The sequence below is a fragment of the Onychomys torridus genome, chromosome 3, assembly GCF_903995425.1.
Source record: "Onychomys torridus chromosome 3, mOncTor1.1, whole genome shotgun sequence".
Lineage (NCBI taxonomy): Eukaryota > Metazoa > Chordata > Mammalia > Rodentia > Cricetidae > Onychomys > Onychomys torridus.
This window is the reverse complement of record NC_050445.1, coordinates 103,866,082-103,873,358: the sequence shown is the minus strand read 5'-3', so window position 1 is coordinate 103,873,358 and position 7,277 is coordinate 103,866,082. Positions and strand designations below refer to the sequence as shown.

The 7,277-nt window shown below is 53.7% G+C and overlaps 1 protein-coding gene across 9 annotated transcripts in view; it reads left to right on the top strand.

Moving 5' to 3' along the window:
* The first annotated feature begins 2,967 nt into the window (after positions 1-2,967).
* Atp2b2 (ATPase plasma membrane Ca2+ transporting 2) overlaps positions 2,968-7,277 on the top strand; it is a 319,903-nt gene continuing 315,593 nt past the window's right edge. For all 9 annotated transcript variants that reach the window (XM_036181098.1, XM_036181095.1, XM_036181094.1 and 6 more), the window contains exon 1: positions 2,968-3,041. The gene's annotated coding sequence lies outside the window, so the exon portion shown is untranslated. The remainder of the gene's footprint in view (positions 3,042-7,277) is intronic.

Below are 7,277 nucleotides of genomic sequence, written 5' to 3'. Positions count from 1 at the left end.
GACCAGACCTGCCCACCTGAGTCTCACCCCAGACCCTCATCTGGTTGCTGTCTATGAAGGGACTGAGATGACTCTTTTCTGCCACTCACATGATCCTTTGTGCCTCTGAAATGGGCAGGACCACAGCCTACCAGAGAGGCGAGAGAGTGTTGTGTCTGCTGTGTTAGTACCCAGCATTGCTCTGCCTCCTCAGCAGGGCCACAAGCTGCCAGCCCGGTGGCCCAACACTCACCACAGCTGTGCTGTTTGGTGTCCCTTAGAGTTCTACATTTTAAAAATGTGTTGATGACATTTAAAGATCAAGAATGCTCATATTAAAAAAAAAAAAAAAGTCCCGCTTCTCTTGTAAACAGAATGCTCACTGTCTAGGTTCCTACCCATGCTTAGCCACAGTCAAGTCGAGCTGTGTGGTGCCCATCCCCAGATCCACAGTCTTCAGAGTGCCTGATGGGCTCCCTGCAGCCAGCATCTGCTACTGTTTGTCCCTTTGCAGGCAGCAGAGTCCAGAACCCTTAAACCTCAGTGAGCTCACCCCACTGGGCATCACCTGGGCCTCACAGACATTTGAGGTTGCTCTCCCTGTTTCCATTTGAACTACCAGACCATCTTGGAAAATTCCAGTACTTTAATACACAGTTGGCACTCAGGAAAGTGTCATTATCTTAACAGATGATCCAGTGGATTGAGGCTGAGGTCTCGCCCCAGGTCATACAGAACTGTAAGTCACCATGCTGCCTCTTGCTTCCTGTCTTTTGTTTCCTGAGACAGAGTTTCACTGTGTAGCCCAGGCTAGCATTAAACTCTGTGGCCTGGGCTGGCTTCCAACTCATAGCAGTCCTTCTGCCTCAGTTTCCCAAGTGCTGGGACTGCAGGTGTGAGCTCACTCTTTGCCTCTTTCCAACGTGCCTGCTGGTTCCCAAAGACTGTACGAGAGACCGTTGCTAAGCCCATGCTTTGACACTCTGCCTAGGGAGAGACCACTCAGGAGAGGGAAAGTCATCTTCGTCGAAGGACAGCATGGCACAGAACTAGATACATGTGGAGAGGGGCATTGAGACCTAACAGAAGGGAGTGGGAGGATGTCAAATGGAGTCCTGAGGCTGTAGGGCCTCAAGGCTGTCTTAATTAGGGTTACTGTGAATAAACACCATGATCAAAAGCAACTTGAGGAGGGAAGTGTTTATTTGGATTATACATCCATTTCACTGTTGGTCACTGAAGGAAGTCAGGATACGCACTCAAACAGGGCAGGAACCTGGAGGCAGGAACTGATGTAGAGGCCACAGAGGGGCGCTGTTTACTGGCTTGCTCCCCATGACTTGCTCAGCCTGCTTTTTTACAAAACCCAGGACCACCCACCCTGGGATGGCCCCCACCCACATGAGCTGGGCACTTCCACATTATCCACTAAAAAATGCTCTAGGGGCTTGCCTACAGCCCGATCTTATGGAGGCATTTTCTCAATTGAGGCCCCCTCCTCTCTGATGACTCTAGCCTGTGTCAAGTTGACATAAAACTATTCGGCACATGGGGGGGGGGGTTACTAGGGAGTTATGCAAGGCTTTGGAGCAGGACTAACATGATCAATGCCTGGCTTTAATTAATTGCAGAAGTCAACGCCATTGTGAGGCCCTGCAAGAGCTAAGAACAGATCCTGAGGACTCTGCAGAGGGCTCTGCTGACAGGTGAGTGGGAACACCTGGGGTTGCTCAGAAGCAGGGATGGGGGAGGCAGGGAGAGACAGATATGTATGTGGCAGTAGTGAAGGGATGTCCTCTGGGTGCCCAAGGATGGTGCAGAAGATACAGGTGTCACCTGCCAAGCTGAGTGTGGACTAGTGAGAACCCATTCCTGAGCCAAGCTGAGCCTGGGGACACCTCCTGTCACACCTAAGTGCTCTCCACCTGGTGACTGGCTCCCAGCCCCCTCTGCGTTCCTTCCCAGCTTCAGCCCTGCCCAGAAGTAACTGGTGCTTCTCCCCAGGGCTGCAGAGCTCAGGCCTGGGGAATTTGGGCCCACAGAGAGTGTCAAGGTCTAGAGTGTCCCCTGGAAGCAGGTGTCCACACATAACTGCAGGGTCTCCTTACAGCGATCTTCCTTTACCCAGGGAGGCCAACCAGGGGGAAGTCAGAAAGCCTGGTGGGTCCATCAGGTAGGGGACCATCTTCTCTTCGCCTGCCTCCTGTGAGGAGTGCATTTGGCTTTTTATAAAGCCAATAAATAAGTAAACAAGTGGGCATGATTAATTGATGGCATGGCGCAGACCCAGGCGCTGGGAGTCGGAGGCCTGGCTTCTGCAGGAATTCAGCTTTTCTGCGACTTGGGGTCTGCGCCAAGGAGGGGAAGCTTAACTGAGGAGGTTGTTTCGCGGGGTGCCTGGGGTTTTTAACTTGCTTCCAAGGCAGGGCCCCTTGTCCTGGACTCTTCCAGGCCCTAATGGGGCCACGACAGAGGCGCAGGGCCAACCATCGTCCTTTCTAGGAGTGTCGAGCCCAGGACTAAAACCCCCAAGGTTGACCCAGACAGTCCCCTCCAAAGCTAGCTTCCTCACAGACCTGTTCCACGCTCTCACCCACATCACCCACAGATTTCGTTGGGGGGGCCTCTCTGACCCCGCGGGGCAAGAGGGGAAAAGGGGAGTGTTTAGGGGCTCTCTGTGGGGTGTCTGGGGAAGGGGCTGTGGGCAGCAGACAGAGATGGAACTGGTACCTCGGGAGGGAGAGCATCTTCATGGCCCACCCGCGTGAGTGGCCCGGTGCGCGCGCGGGGGAGGGGGGGGAAGGCGGGGAAGGCGGGGGGAGCGCTGTCCGAGCCGAGTTCGGGGAGGGCCAGAGGGGAGCTTGGGGGGGGGGGGGCGGGAGGAGGGAGCGGCGGGCGGAGCGCAGTGCAGCGGCGGCGGCGGGAGCTCGGGCGGGCGCGGGGCGCAGAGGCGGCGGCGGCGGCGGGGACGCAGGGCCGGGCCGGGCCGGGCGCGCAGCAGGGGCGGCGGCAGCGGCAGCGGCAGCGGCGGCGGCGGCATCGTCGCCCCGGAGCGGGCGCAGGTGAGGGTCGGCGGGACCGGGCCAGGGCCTCTCTTCCCCGCTGCCCGCACGGGCTCTGCTTCCTTTCCCGCGGCTTCTTCCCTGTCGCCCGGGGGACCCCGCGGCCTCGGCTGTAGCGGGAGCTCGGCCATGGGGGGACCGGGTGTCCGCGGTGTCACCGGTGACCTTGAGCGGGCACCCGGCGGCGGGCGCGGCGCGGGGAGGGGGCGCGCAAACTTTCCGGAGCTGGGGGCGTCCAGAGCGCGGGGACCCCCATCAGCCTGCTCCAGATATTCCCGGACTCCGGCACCTGGTTTCCCTTTAGTACCGAGGGGGCTGTGCGCCCGCAGCGCCGTGTCCCCGTGCCGGGGATGCTTTCTGAGCTGTGGACCGGGGCTGGGGGTTTCTCTCCCCAAAAGTGGCTTCCCGGTGTGCGGGAGGGCTCTCTGCCTTGTGCTCTGTGCATCTTGGGCCTCGCCTTTTCTGGGCGTCCTCCATCTGCCCACAGCTCTTCCCCAAGCTCGCATGGGTCCCCCACCTGGTGACAGGAGAGCTCCGAAGCTCGCTCGGAAGCCCCAGCCGTTGCTCACTAGAGCTGCAGTTTGGTTTTCGGCTCCACCGCACAAGCTGTAAATGAAAGTGGCCTTGTGCAGGTTTGCCTCGGGCCCTCACGGTGGACCACAGTGTTTCTGGACACCTGGGTTCACCCCGGGCCTGGTCACCCTAGAGGGCCTGGTCACTTCAGAGGGAAGGATATTTTGGCCATAGGGGGTGCCCTTGCGCTAGAAACAGCCTCCTAAATCATTACCCTTGGAAAGGGGACATGAGGCCCAGAGAGGGTGAGCCAGCCTCAAGGTCACACAGCCAAGAGAAGATGGAGAACTGGGCTTTCTTTTCAGGATTTATTTGGTTCCTATGAAAGAAGGTTCTGGATCTAGGATGCCCTGCTTCTTAGTAGCCCTGGGACTCTGACAAATCTCTCTCTGTCTGGCTCAGTTTCTTTATATGTAAAATGGTAACAGCTACCTCATTAGGGCTATTTGACAGCTAACTGGGCCAATATTCTTCGATTTTTGCCACAATGCTTAGATCATGGTTTGTGACCAAGCAACCCACCCTTGGTATGGCTCTGTTCTGTGTCTTAACTGGGAATAAAAACAAAAAACAAAACAAACAAACAAACAAACAAAAAAAAAAAACCTGTCAGCGCGGTTTCTCCTTCCACTTCTGGAAGAGGTGGAATCTCCCTCATGTCACTGTGGGCTGGTGGGGACAACGCCTGCTGGACTTGTGTCTCTATGTGTCCTCTTCAGTAAAAATGAAACCCAGCATCCTCGGGAGCCTCTGTACTCACTGGGCAGCTTGACAGCGCTGTGGTTTCCTGCAGCCTCCAAGGAGAAATCAATACTGAGTCCCAACTGGGACAGGCAGTTGGGTATAGCTCTGACAGGAGAAACAGACCCCTGCTCCCCTCTAGTGAGCACAGGATCACCCCTCCACCTGTTCCACTCTTTCCTCCCCTCAGTTAGAGGCTATTCCCCCCTCCCTAGTGGTACTGGCAGCAAGGGCTGGGAGGGCAGGACCTGGGGCTCACTCTCCCATGCATGTAAACAGCCTTGATTCCCACCTAAGACATAGTTGAAGTCACTCACAGCTTCCAGCAAGGCAATCCCTGCCAGATGCCAAGCACCTCTCAGACCTGACTTTATTCATTTGACTTTATTAACTACATGCTAAGCACTCCTTAGTGTGCTGGGGTGGGGGGCAGACTGGTGAATGAAATAGACCTGGTCCCAGCCATCTAGACTGGGTATATAGCGTCTCATCTAAACTGAGACACTGGAGAGTAAGTCATAAAGAAGGCCCAGCCACACTGGGATATGGGCTATCCAGCCTGTGGTGTTCACATGCTAGTGTCTGGATAGAGCTGTTAATATTCTCAGCGTTTGCCTTTTGCTGGGCTTTGTGCTAAAGACTTTGGGTCATCATCTGATATATCCCTCATAAAGCCACAAGGTTGGTATTAGCATATACATACATATATATATATATATATATATATATATATAAAGCTAGTTAGAAGTGGAATTGAGACCTTTTACTCTCTAACTGCTCCGCTCTGCTACCCCCTCCCCAGAGATGAAGGATATCAAAGCCTGGGGTGCTCACATCCCTCTCAAAGAAACCATCAGTTGGCTGCCAGCCAACGGCACAAAGGGTGTGGTGGATATAAAGTAAAAAAAGCAAGCTGGGCTGGTGTTGGGGGGAGATGAGGTGTGGTATGTTGCTTCTGCCTAGAGAAATCAGAGGCATCTTCTTGGAGGAGGGGACCTTTGAACAGGACCTTGATGTATGAGTTAGGAGCTTGACAGACTGTGGAAGCTGGTGGGGAGTTGTAGAGGAGGCATTTCACACCCAGCGTGCTAAGCTGAAACTGTAGGATATGCAGACTATTTAGAGACATCACTCCCAAAGTAGGCCCAGGACAAGTATCAGACCTGGAACAGTAGAGGCTATCAGAGGTTCCGTCTCAGCATGGTGTGCAATGGCTTGTGACACATTCTGAATTTCAAAAGGACTTGCAAAGGCCCAGTATTGCTGTATTTGGGTAACAAAGAGAAGTGGGGGTGGAGAAGATGCTGTATTGGGGGAACAGAGACAGAAGATCAGTTCAACAGGGTTTCTGTCTAGCAGGGCTTTTCTTTCTCCAGCTCCATACCATGGCCTGCCTGCAAGGTCGTGAAGTCTGTGGGTGATACAGAACCTCTGCAGATGAAAAGGGCCTGTATCACTAGCAGCGCAGAGGCCTTCCCCAAGCACACTGACCGCCAAGAAGAGAAACACTAACCTAGCAGAGGCCCAGGGCTTTTATCAGTAAACTTCGAAAATAAGAAATCTGAGCACTATAAATTGTCTTGCTCATTTATTAAATCCCATCCAAACCACTTAAACTCCCCAGCTTTGTGTTAACCTCAGTTGCCATATGACTCTGAGACTAATGAAATACATTTAATAATAACTTATTTCATGGGCTCTTCAAGAATTCTGGTTTGCCTCTGTCCCCTGCTCTCCAGCTAAGTGATTATGGTCATCAAGAACCAAGCAGAGGGTTGGGGTTCACTGGGGACTTAGGGTTAGAAAATCAGAATAAAAGATGTTGGAGGCAAGGGAGAATGTGATACAGAGGAAGGTAGGGGAGGGGGGGCCTGTGGGGTGTGTGTGTGTGTGTGTGTGTGTGTGTGTGTGTGTGTGTGTGTGTGTGTGACCTGATAAGCCATCTCAGCCAGTCCTACAATTCTTATCAACTTCAGAGACCCACTGTTTTGTTTTGAATTGGATCCAAAAATTATGTAGCTGATCCTGGACAGGAGTTTGGGATAAATGGGAGGTAGAAAGAGGGGAAAAGACAGATAGGAGAAAGAAAAACAAAGGAATGTTTTTAAAGCCGTGTTAGAACCGAGGGGGAAGCTCGGAGGTAGAACATGGCCTCAGCATATCTGAGGCCCTGGGCTCCCGCACCAACACCACACACACACAAATCAAACATAAGGTTCAATGACAGCCCCTGCCAGGTGCCCACAGCTGTGTGAGACAGTTCCTCCTGCTTATCTGTTATATCTTCCCAGTGACACCATGGAGCAGTGACACTATTCCTAGTTAACTCTATCCAGGTGTGGTAAGCCAACAGGTAAGGAGAAGGCTGTTAGTAGAGTTTCTAGCTCGAGGTCCTGAGAGGTGGAAATCCTGTGCCAGGCAGGACCACCCAGAGAAGGATCACTGGCCAGCAAGTGGAGCATGTCAGTGGGGGATGGGCCAGAGCTTTGCCATGGCCTGCCGGCGAAGGCAAGCTGGGCTTAGGATTGCCCAGTTAGGCCATTTCGGTAGGCATAAGGGCTGTTACTAAGTTCTCTGGCACCTGGCCCCGGGCTGACTAGGGTAAGAGAGTCCTGACCCAGAGAGCAGAGTTCCACGAAGGAGGTGGCTGGGCATCCAGGCTCTGAACTGGCTGGTCTGTTGTCTCTAGGAATTGACCACCTCTGGCAGGGACTGTCTCTCCAGGCTCAACAAGGCCCAAAGAGGTCAGGAGCATAAAATACAGAAATCAAAAACCAGCTTCTAGAATCCGTGAGGACAGATATGGAAACGGAGCCTCGGAGACTTGAGTAACTGCTTGGATCCCTCCAAAGGCTCTGCAGGGTGGAAGGCTGGCTGGGCCCTCATAAATATCATCTTTCTTCCCCACTCTTACAACAGTTT